Source organism: Vombatus ursinus, unplaced genomic scaffold, assembly GCF_900497805.2.
Source record: "Vombatus ursinus unplaced genomic scaffold, bare-nosed wombat genome assembly UNPS02014809.1, whole genome shotgun sequence".
Lineage (NCBI taxonomy): Eukaryota > Metazoa > Chordata > Mammalia > Diprotodontia > Vombatidae > Vombatus > Vombatus ursinus.
In genome coordinates, this window is record NW_020954587.1 from 16004201 (window position 1) to 16017056 (window position 12856).

General features: G+C 38.6%; 1 protein-coding gene across 4 annotated transcripts in view; it reads right to left on the minus strand.

Annotated features, from left to right (window-relative positions):
* The window catches only part of RUNX1 (runt related transcription factor 1), a 341271-nt gene that overhangs the window by 19316 nt on the left and 309099 nt on the right, over positions 1 to 12856 (minus strand). The window lies entirely within an intron of this gene.

A 12856-nucleotide genomic window follows, 5' to 3' on the forward strand; every position in this document is an offset into this window, starting at 1 on the left:
CTGCCTCACAAGTGTGAGAAATAATTAATGTTTGCAAAGCCACTTTGAGATCTACAGATGAAAGGCTCTCTATAAATGCAAAGTGTTCCTCCTCATAAGATCTTCCAGACAGTTCCCAGGGGAAATACCACCTTATGTAAAAGAGGAGTAGTCTGGGATTAGTCTTAAAAAAGCATCTTCTCATTTTCTGAGGAGGGGTTATGGCAAGTTTGAAGGTAACAGCTACCAGAATAAAGAAATAAAACAGGAGTGATTTGCAAAATTTTCATTTCCTTTTTCTCATTTGGACTCTACGGGGCAGAGAATGAATTTATACCCTCCCCTCAACAGTGATGCTTTATTTCTCTCTACTCTATTAAAATCTCACTGCATAAACCATTCACATAAATACTCTACTTTCTTCCTGCCCCTTGCCCCCTCCTCCTCCAAACATCATCAGTATTGGACTCTTTTCCTAGGAAGTTGGCAGAGCAAATTCCCATGATGTTAGCCCAGTAAGTTCAATTCAATTCAATAAACATTTATTCTAAACAGAGTTTTACATTATATATAGAGTTTCTGAGGAAAACACCCCACTTCCCTTCCTGCCTTCCAATCCAATTGATTTTCTTTCACTCTGTATATCCTTTCCCCTTGCAAAAAATGTATAAAGATTAAAGATTCTTCCATAAGTGACCAGCCAAATCTCTAGTGACCTTATTGGGAAGGCCAATTCCACTCACCTTCACTCACATATTCTCAAATCTCTTTTCCTCTACATTAATAGCAATCCATAGAGAATGATGTTGAAAAAAGCAATCCTATGGAATGACCAGTCTTTGTACTAGAGAACAGATGTTGAAACATGCTTCTTTTTTGTCATACGAGGGGGATGGGACTAAAGATGTAGAATGTTTCATGTCATTCATTCAATTCATTCAAGACATTGTCATTCATTGTGTGATCAGGTTTTGCTTAAGACTTTTTTTTTAATAAAGGATGGTTTTATTAATGTGGTCATGGCGTATAGAGTGACTAGGGTGGGAAAAATCCCAAAAGATAACAATAAAACTTTTTTAATTCTATGAATATGTGCCCTAAACTGAGAAATCTCAGGCAACTTATCATTGTCTAATATACTTCTGGTTCAATGCCAGGGATCTGTTAAATCTACAGAACTAACTCCTGACATTCCAGGGTGCCAAGTCGTAAACCTGAGGTACTCATTACGTCTCAGAAGTGTTCAAAAACTTAAGGGAAAAGATCTTTCTGAAGGAAAATGTTATTAATCACAATCATTTCTACACATGTCTGATATAAGGAAAACTTTCCTATCAGTTAGAACTCTCTGGATTTGTGATGAACTGCTTTAGGAGGTAACAGGCTTCCCTGAACTAAAGGTATTCAAAAGCAGGATGATCATTGGTCAGGTATATTGTAGAGATTTAAGTCCAGATATGGGTTTGATATTATGGCCTCTTAGGTCCTTTCCAACTCTAAGATTCCAGGAATATCTGAACCTGGGAAAATCATATTATTTAGTAATTCATAGTGAGAAGAATCAGGAAGTCCATTTGTTACTCAGAGGCCAAAACCAGAAAAATTCAGAATTGATTTTCAATGACAACTAACCATGAAATGTAGCTTTCCTCTGGTTGACAAAAACACATAACACTGGATTATATTCTCTCACTTCAGAATCAGTTTCGTCTAACAATGCAGAATCCCTTTGGGGATGGGGAACCTGCGGCCTCAAGGCCACATGTGGCCCTCTAGGTCCTCAAGTGCGGCCCTTTGACTGAGTCCAAGTTTTACCGAACAAATCCTTTTATTAAGGAGATAAAGTTCTGTGAAGTTTGGATTCAGTCCCCACTCCTGCCCTAGATGTTACAATGTGCATGCTGATCAGTACAGATGGATATAATATCTAAGGAAGCTATATATCTATATCTATATTTATATATACACATATATTCACACATACATACATATATATACACACACATAGCCATGTCCATTATATTTCATTTCTGGGAAATGAATGACTAATCTCTTTGGTTCTTATTATCTCTGCCTGTTTTTTGTTCTAAAAAACAAAATACCACCCCCATCCCCCAATCTATATCTATACATATACATGTAGTCAATCAATGAATGTGCTCTTCTAGAGGACTAGTCATAGTTAAAATACAGTGTGTTGATTATATTATTCTCATTACTATTTGACATAATTCCTTGTTCAGAATCACATGATTTCAGAGCTAGAAAGTCCTTTAAGATCAATCAGTACTATCCCTTCAACTACAGAGTAGGAGCGACAGCCTGGAGAAGTCAACTGCTTTGCCGAAAATCAAACTCTAAGTAAGGAGTAGTAGATCAAGCCTCAAACTGAGATTTTCTGATGTCAAGGACAATGTTTTTTTCTATTCATGCTTCCAACAGTGTCTCTTAGAGAACACACTAAAATTGTAATGATACCCTTCTAAGTAACTGTTGTCAAACTGTCACTATGGCATGACATGATTGGTGAATCAGACTTTGAGGCAGCCCTCCCTAATAGAGAATGGAGAATGACTAAGACACAGTATAGGAAAGCAGACTGGATATAGGAAAGCTCAGCCAGTTGGCACTAAAAAATGACCAGAAGCCTACATCTACCAAATTAGCCTATAAACACTCCTATTATCACTCAAGGAAAGTGGGTGGGGTTATCCCTCTCTACATCTATGCCTAAAGGATCACAAGATTTAGAGTGGGAAGCAACCCTAAAGCTCATGTAATATAAATTAGACCTGGCCAAGAATGCTTTCTGTAATTTTAGCAACAGGTGATTGACCAACCTTTGCTTAAAGACTTCAAGTCCCATAGGGAACTCGCTGCGTCTTCAGCATCCTACTCCACGTCTGGAGAGTTCCAATGGTAGCAGCTTAGATCTGCCTCAGCAACATCCACCCTCTGCTATTAATTTTATTCCTGGGGCTAAATAAAACAAATTCTAAGGCCTCTTCTACATGATGGCTGAATGGAAGACAGGTAGATACCCCTCATTTTACAGGTGAGAAAGCTGAAGTTCAGAGGTCTTTCCATAGTTGAAGACAATTAAGTTCTCTCTAAGCCTTTCTTTCCCAGGATGAACAGATCATTTCCCTTAAAGTTTTCTTCTCATTCTAAACATATGATCCTCAGTCTGTTTCTCCTCTGAATCTTTTACAATTTCTAAACATGGAGCCACAAATTGCACAAAGATGTTTGATTAGTGCAATTTGTGAGGAAATTGCTACTTATCTCCATCTAAAAACTATTCTGTTTAAATGTGTTTTAAAATGTAAGGATAAATGAATTTCTGCTTTTAGAATCAGTTTTAAATGGAGGTAGAAGCTTCTAGCTAATCTTAAGCACTTTTGTACAAATTAGCTTTGATACTAAGAGTAGATTCAAAGCAGGGAATTAAAAAAAATAGGTGAGGTAGAAAGAAAATCTCCTGATTGGGAAAATTATTTAAATGGAAAAAAAAACAGAATAGTAAAGTGTATTGTATTCTATCTCTTTCAGTTATTTTTGGCTAGTAAAAATCTAGTTAGTTGGTCTATGCTGTTTGAGCCAAACCAATATATGCCAAACCAATACTGATGCAATGGAACAAGAAATGGGAGTAAATCACCCACCACAAAGATGGCAGTAGAGAAGGAAGGGGTCATAGCCAGCATGCCCTATAAAAAAATACTAGTTTGGGGAAGGAAACTTCTTAATTAAAACTCAGGATGCGCTTTTATGACTTGCTCCCTTCAAGGTTGACCCCCGGCTTCATTTTAAATTGATTTTATGTCTATAAAAAGGGATATGTGTGTGTATGTGTGTGCGCGCGCATGTGTGTGCCTGTGAATGTTGAAGTCTTACCCCTGCTCCTAAATAGTCTTAGGATGGAAGGTTCTGCTGCTATAACCCAAGACAGTGACAGAGTAGGAGATCCCTCAGGTTTGAACACAAAGCTGGAAGGGCCTGGTCCCAGTTCTTCTCAACCCAGAGCCTGTGGTATCCATCCCCCATACAAGATCTGCCTCCTGGACTCTGTAGTATTGAAAACAGATAAAAGTAGCACTACATGGTGTGAGGTTTCCATAGGATTCATAAGGTTCCAAAGTAGGTGTGTAGATTCCTAAGCCCAACAAGAAAATAGTGATAATTATAATTTACTCATTTGTAAATTTGTTTATTTTACTAAGTACTCAGTGAAGCATTAACATCCCTATTTTTTTTTCTTTTACAAATGAGGAAATTGGAAGTTCAGAAAAGTGAGGTGACATACCTAAGATCACATACCTCAAAGTGGCAGAACTACAGTGAGGTGTGTAATGGACAGAGTCTTGGATTTGGAGTCTAAAGATCTATGGACAGTCCCAGATCTGCCAATTACTACCATGCTCAAGTCATTTCACTTCCTTCATCTGTAAAATAAAGGGTTGGACTACGTATTCTCTATGATCCCTTCGAATTTTCAATCCTATGATCCTCTGAATGGGACTTGATCCTAGCAGCCCTGCCTTCAGACCCAATGCTTTTTGTTCTACATCACAATGCTTCTAAAACCTGCTGCCTTATCCCCATCTTTGCAGGTGGCATCCCTGTGAAGGATATACCACTTCGAAGTCTGCTTCATCTTCAAACTCAGAGTACTCTCTGCCAGAATTCTGCAATTCAGCATGACATTCAAAGACCTTAAAAGGTGCACAGAGTACTGGCACTCACCTTACAGGTACTGCACAGACAGGGCAAACTGCACATCAGGGATCTCTCCCTAGCACTTTCAGGAGTGGCCTCACGCCTCCCCCATCTTTGTTTTCTCTTTAGCACTTTTGTGGTTTTGTGAAACATTAGAACTGTTTGAAAAATCCCAGAGTAGTTTCAAGCGCTTGACTCATCTTCTGTTCCCATGTGACATGGACACTAATGTATCCTTATTTGATTTCAAGCCAGAGACCCTAGTTTAGGCAGCAATTCTAAAGACTGGCATTTTAATAAGATCCAATGAAAAACTCTTTAAAAGGAAAAGAAAATCACCAGTTGCAAAAGCAATTTCAAGTAAACTGAAGAAGGGGAGGAAAGAGTTTTAACTCTCTTTCAATTTATTCTGGTGCTGAGTAGTGTCCAAGACAGCTGAAATTTATATCCCACCTCTCCCTCAGTGAAAAAATAATAATTTAAAAGGTGTCCATAAGGACCTTATTTGAGTCAACAGGCATGGATCCCTTCATGATGAATTCCATTCCAAGCAGAATGAAGGTACTGGGAACTAGGCTTCCTTTCACTAGTTTGTTATTTCCAATGTGATGCCAGTGTTGGATACTACAAATGACCACGAGCACTTGACTGTAAAAAAATCGTGATTTCACAATCAATATATGCGCTGTTCTGGCAGGTTAGCACATAAGCTGCTCAGATGAAATATAAACCATCTCTCCCACTGAGTAAGCACTCTGCTTCAAGGCTGGCGTCACAGTGGCTTTGAAGAACACGGCTGTATTATGTGCAAACGACAAAGTCTCCCAGGGCCAGTGACACACACAAGAGGGAAAGCTGAGTTTTTCAAATTGAGGATGTATTGTTCTTTGTCTTCTCAGATATGAGTCATACTGAGTAGTAACAGTTAAACAGTTATGTACCCAGGAACCTCCACGCCTCCAACCTGAAGAAATATTCGTAATGGGGGAAGTAAAATGCTTCCTCCAACAAGAACAGCTGCACCCCTTTCAATAGATTCTTGGGAATTTAATCAAATCAGAGATTCTATCTTAACTTTCTGAATCTCCTGTAGAATATACACATCCATATTTCTGTTGCAACTCTTTTTCCCTCCCTGTGGTATATGGTGATAATTTCTCTTCTCTCTCTCTCTCTCTCTGTCTCTCTCTCTCTCTCTCTCACACACACACACACACACACACACACGCACACACACATACACACACTTTTTGAGAAACGGAGATAACAATGCCATTGGAAATTCCATCATTTGTCAGGGAAAGCACTGCACTATAGAAGTCAAAAGACCTTAGTTTTAGGCCCTCAATCAATGAAGAAGCATTTGTTTACTACTTATTCCATGAGAGTCACTATGTTAGACAGTGGGGATGCAATGTCTGAAATAAAAATTCCTGTCCTTAAGAAGCTTACATTCTCTGCCATTACTTAGCTGTGCAATTTTGGAAAAGTCTCTTACTTACTCTCTGGATCAAAGATGTCTTATCTCTCTTTTAATACTTCAAAAGATTCATGAGAATTCCTTTTCACCACCACTTCCCTTCTCTATTACTACCAATATGACTATGACTACTACTAGCTAAAATGTTAAAGTTTGCAAAGCAAATTTTCATGAGTTGATATGGTCAAAAAATCATCAGCTGGTATCCAACCTTTTGGTGGTGAATATACCTCTTTAAAGTTAGCTAGGCTTAGGGCAGCTAGGTGGCACAGTGGATAGAATACCAGCCCTGGATTCAGGAGGACCTGAGTTCAAATCTGGCCTCAGACACATAATACTTACTAGTTGTGTGACCTTAGGCAAGTCACTTAACCCCTTTGCCTAAATAAATAAATAGATAGATAGATAAATAAATAAAGTTAGCTAGGCTGGTCCTTAGATCACAGTCCATTTCTAGGCCCATGCTCAACATATTTCTAGCTTGGAAGCACACTTTGTGCTCTCTGGCTAGCATAGTTTTTGAGAACAGAGGGTCCCTTCCTCTTTAGTAGAACGGTCTGCCATATCTATGAAATGGAGACAATGATACCTTGCTTTCCTGAGAGCAAGAAGTTGGCTAGCCTAGGAGATCTCTAAAAGGCCCTTCCAAGCTCTGGCACCTTTGGACTTACAATACTAATTCCACTGAGTAGATCTGAATGCACATTAATACTTATTTCTGTTCTCCAGACACTACAATTTCTCTTAGACTTTGAACCTTTCTTTACACCTAATCTGTTTATGGGCATAGGGTTGCTAGGGCAATACATGGTAGGCCCTTAACAAATGCTTGTTGACCAAGTGGAGTATATTTGAAAAGTTTTCTTAATGCCTTCCATATTTTACACCACACTCATTTCCTTATTTACCCTTCCCTCCACCCACTGAAAATGACCTTGTAACAAACAATAACAAACAACAACCAGGCACTGTGCTAAGCCCTGGGAAGTAAAACGACAAAAAGAATAATAAAACAAGGGGCTTATATTCTATCAGGAGCAACAATCTACCTATCTGTATATATATATGTACATATATATGTTAGTAAATATAAGGATATACAAGGTAAATACAAAGTGATTTCAGGAGGCCCTAATATACATGGAGAACAGGAAAGCCCTCATGGGGGAGGAGTGATGGAATTTAGGTTGGAAGATCCACACTCCACCACCAAATATTAGCTGTGTGATGAGGAGATGCTCATCATTATTCAAGAGGACCTGGGCTTGAAAACTGGTTCTTCCAGTAATTATGTGTGTGACCTTGGGCAAATCACTTCACAGTAAGTTATTTTACCTTCCATTCTCTGTTTTCTTACTTATTAAATGGTAAACAAAAAAATAGTGCCTGCCTTTTCCTCTCAGGATTGTTGTAAGGAAAGGTTTTATGAAAAAGGGAAAAAAAAGTACAAAAGTGCTTTAAAATGGGAGCTATAGTGGAAAATCTGTACTCCATCTCTATAGATGTATACATCCTGTGAAGGCTGTGATTTCATCAGTCCAATTAGATAAGGGCATACCCTACCAGTTAGTTCTTTCCTACTTCTCTTTGTTTTTCTTAGAGTTTCCTGATCTTTAACTATTTTCACTCTTTCTTTATTTGAAATTTTCAGGAGAAAGGTCCATTTGCTAGAGTTTGCAGTCAGTCTGCACACCACAGTAACACTGACCTTGATGAGAACTCGTCAGGATTGCAATAGATTAATAATATAGGTTGCCAAAGTGGCATTTTATCTGTACAAAAGAGGCCTTTGAAGATAAGAGCCATTTACTCTTTCATAAGCTCATCCCTAGTGTTCAGAACAAAGAACATAAACTAACAAAGTGAAATTCATCTAGGGGTAATCTCCATGTGTGGCAGAGTATCTATCCAAACTGTGATTTAGAAAGGCAAAGGGAAATCTTCCAGATTTCTTTTAAACTCTAACATAAACCACAGTTTTTAATAAAAGGAGGAAAAATATGTTTAAAATATTTGCTAATAAACAGGCCTCTCATGATCTAAAGATACCCTGTTTCATTTTATTGACTTAGAGAGAGTAAAGGACATATCAAATGCAACCTTCCTACTTCAACAGATGAGGTCACCTTGAGAAAAATGATACCATATTGAGCCTAGCAGGATGAAACCTCCCTCCAGGGTCTTGTTTGATTTACAAGGTGAAGGAAGGTCTTCTTTTATATGAGCGACAGTTTTTTAGTGTTTCATCCTTAAAAAAAGATAGGAGATTTTTAAAAAGTTGAAAGTAGATATGACACAGCAGACAACTACATAACTGTTGCTCAGTTGTGGGACTGACTTGAGAAAGAAAAACCTTCTAGAACACAAAATAAATGGTAAAGCCCAAGCTGACTCACCATCAACCTCTCCCCTACCATCCTATTCTGTTGCCTGTTATGATATGAAGGAGACCATCAGATCTCAAAAGCTATAGCAGCAGACAGAGCTCAAGCTCTAGAAGGTCCTTCCGAGCTGGAAATGTTCCAAATATGGGATGAGAAAAAGACTGTCCTTTGTCTAAAAACCAACATAAATAGGGAATGTAGGTAAGTAGGGAAAGGTTCATCCTTTTTCAGAGGGCCTGGGTTTGAAAACTGGCTCTGTCATTACTTACCTGTGTGACCTTGGACAAATCACTTCATATCCATAGGCTTCAGTTTCCTCTTGGGTGGACAGAGGTTGAACTAGATGTCCTCTAGTTCTAAATATACAGCCCAGGTATACCAACTGTTTGGTCATAGTAACCCACAAAGACCATTTAAGGATTGTGATTTTCAATGGCATGAAATTATAGATTAATACTTAAAGAAGTATTCAAATTATGTGTATTCATCTTCCCTATAGACTGTAAACTTCTTGAGGGTGGAGATTATTTCAGGTCTTATTTTATCTGTCATTTTATCTCTTGCCTAATATAGTGCCTTGCATATAGCAGGCACCTAATAAAAATGTTTGTTAGAGATAAAAGTCAGCTCTCAGATCTGCGCATTGTTATCCATTTGTTTCAGTTTTGCCCAACTCTTTGTGACCCCATTTGGGGTTTTCTTGGCAAAGGGACTGGAGTGGCTTGCCATTTCCTTCTCTAACTCATTTTACAAATTAGGAAACTGAGGCAAACTGGGTTAAGTGACTTGCCCAGGGTCACATAGCTAGTAAGTGTCTGAGGCCACATTTGAACTCGGGTCTTCCTGAGCCCAGTGCACTATCCACTGTGCCATCTAGCTGCCCTAGATCTGTGCATGTGTGCCTATTAATTGGAAACTCTAATTCATTTAAACAATCCAAGGATCTTGCTCACAACAGTCTCAGTGTAGATGATTCTCTAAATGGCTGGTTAATTTAGGAGATGGGGTTGTTAACATTGGGTGTGCATACCAAAACGGAAGCACCACTAAAAAAATAGAAAAGAAAGCTGAAGTTTGAAAAACTCAGTGAGAAAAAGCACAATACTGAAATGAATATAATTTTTCTGTTCCTGTAGTGAATCAGAGAAGAGCCAACTACTAGTTGTTTTAAGATTTATTTATAGATTTTATGAAATTTCACAAGGCACAGGGCTCATAGAATGAGAATAACGTTTGATGGAATGTCAGGGTCTGCAATTTTCTGGAGTTTCTGGAAACCTCGTATGTGAAGTTTGTTTTTCTCTCATGGTTTCAGTGGTTGATTCCATAATTGTGATGAATATTGGAAAAAAACTTCATTCCAGCACCAGATCTTCTTTTACAGTAACATGTTCTGATACAATGAGCTTGGCTCTCAAACCTAATGTGAGTGACAGGCACATACTGCTCTTGAACTTGAGACTGGACTGCCACATGGGAAGTAGTAGGGTCTCCTTTATCCACAGTGTCTTGGCATCCCTCACAATTTGACCACTGTGATTCTTTCATAGCATCCTAGAGCTAGATGGGGCTATAACACGCAGCTGTCCCAACCTCTTCATTGTATAAATGAGGAAATTGAGACACAAAGAGGTTAAGAGGATTGTCCAAGATCGCACAGAATATGTGAGGACCAGAACCCACATCTTCTAATATCTAGTCACGTCCAAGTTTCTATTACATCAAAATTTGAAAATTTCCCTCTCAGAAAATAATTTGCCAATCTAATATATTCGAATTAGAAAAAAAAATTTGTTGATCATAATCTTTACTTGATTTGATTTTTCTGGGGGATGCTTTTCTTGTTTGTGAGATACATATCCATATCAGCTAGGTAATACAGTGGTCAGAACACTTTGCCTGGAGTCTGGAAGGCCTGAGTTTAAATTTGGCCTTAGACACTGTGTGCTTCCCTGGGCAAGTCACTTAACCCCTGTCTACCTCGGTTAGCTCAGCTATAAAATGAAGATAATAGTAGCACCTACCTCCCATGGCTGTTGGAAGGATCACATGAGTTACTATTTGTAACTATTAGCACAGTGTCTGGCATATAGTACAAGTATAAGAATACTTGTTTCCTTCCTTCCATATAATTCTTATATATGTAGGACTAATTAGAAAGTGAAATGCTTCAATATTTGTGCCACACCCAGGAAACAAAACAAAGAACCCAAAATACCAAATGGCTTTTGGTTTGGTCCTGCTGCTGTTCTGTATTCATGAAAAAATCTATGCCAGATGTGGAATGGAAGAAAAATAGCTTGTCTGCAGTTAAGATTTCAGAGATGGGGAGGTTAGGGTTATGGAACAAGAAACAATGATCATGCTAACACGGGCAGCACACTTTCCTAGAGTCTAAACCTGCCAAGTGCCTGCCACATGCTCATTTTAAAAGCCTTTATGGAAAATGCCATACATTTTTTTTTTTTTGCTAACATCACTTAAACTAATGAGCTAGCTTCACTTGTATTTTTTTTCAAGTGGATTAAGCACACAAGCTCTCTCTCTCCATCCTCACATGTTTCTGGACTAGGCAGTCTAAACCTCCAGCTTAAACTGATGATGAGATGCCAGACAGTAATGTAACACAATTACCTAGGCAAACTTTTGAAGGATTTGAGCCCTGAGGCAAACACTGTTTACTAAAGACCAAAAGCACCATTTGTACTGAGCACAACCAATTGCCTCAGTCCTCCATAGTTCAGGATTCTGGCAGCCCCTGGACTCAAAGCCAGATTTCTAGGTGTGAGATAACATCAAACTTCTGTCTGCACTTCAGCACCTCAGGGTCTTTGCTATGCTTTTCAACAAGAAAATACAAGTACTAACAAAAGCCTATTATAACATTTTCTTTTGTATTCACTCAGTGCCTTTCTTATTGGCTTCTTTTTATATTGTGAAGCACCCACAACAGAACAGAGTTAGAAAATGCCCTATAGCCCCAGATCTGTAAAAATAAGCCAGGAAATCTCCCCCTCTCCCTTAAATAACATAGTGACTTCAACAACTTGCCCAGTGTTACTTAGTCTGTTGATTTGGATGGAAAATATTCATTAGAATCAGAGAGATCACCGAATCTAAGAGACAGAAGGTATGGTTCAGCAGCCATATAGTCCAATCTACACACAACAAAGTAACCAAATTGTGATTGTTCAACTTTGTTAAGGAGGGCTCTAAGGAGTACAGAGAGCCTGGCCTGTGGTGGGAGGGAGCACCTTTTTGTCTTAATCACTGGTTCATTAAACAACCCTCACTTTAAGTCTCCAGTATGATACTCATTATAATAAAAGTTATAGGTTCTAAATCTATAGATTTCCCAAAAGGGGAAGAAATGAAAGGCACTTGATGAATTGCATATGGGATAGGTAATTTCCTCTTCGCAAAGAGTAGTACTGAGCATTAAAAAAAAAACACAACACATATTAGTACAATGACTAAAACATTAAAACTTATAACAATGGTTATGGTCAACTGAGAGGCTGATATTTGAGGCATATCAGAACACAAAATAGTTTGCTGGAACTCTCTAAACAACTGCTGGGGCATATCTACTGGTAAAACAAACCAGGCTTCAGTCCATTTTCTTTCTTATGGCTGTCCCTCTCTGATGCATCTGATTCCTTTGCCACCAGGTCATTCCTGCCACTAATGAACCAACTGCTTCTGTCACTGGACTCTGGACCTTTAGACCGTTAGACCTGGACCTTTAGATATATGGGAAAAAAACAACATACAAGTGGAAGAAGCAGCCATTTGCTGATGGCCACACAGAGACCACTTGGCTCTTGGAATGTATCTTGAAAAGAGTTCACATGCTTTACATCAGGAAAGAAAGAGAGGAGGAAAGACCAGTGGCACCCTTTTGCGCATCCAAGTAGAAATCAACTCTTCAGACTAAATGGCCAATTAGAGGACTTTTCATCATCCCCCATTGCAAATAAGTTATATTATTATTAGCAGAAGCAGCTTCCCTCCCTCCCTACACCATCCCCCATCTCCTCCAACCCAAATGAGTTTCCATGTGGTTTCCTGGAACCAGGAATGATGATGGAGAATGCTGCATTTGTGTGGGAAGCCCCCACTGCAATTATTGGGGAGTTGATATCTAGGAAAAATAAGACAGCACCCACATGACCTTATTCTGACCCTCAGTTTTTTTCTTCTTTCTTTTTCTCTCTTTTTTTCCCTCTTTCTGTTTATCACCTTTTTTTCTTTCTTTCTTTCTTTCTTTCTTTCTTTCTTTCTTTCTTTCTTT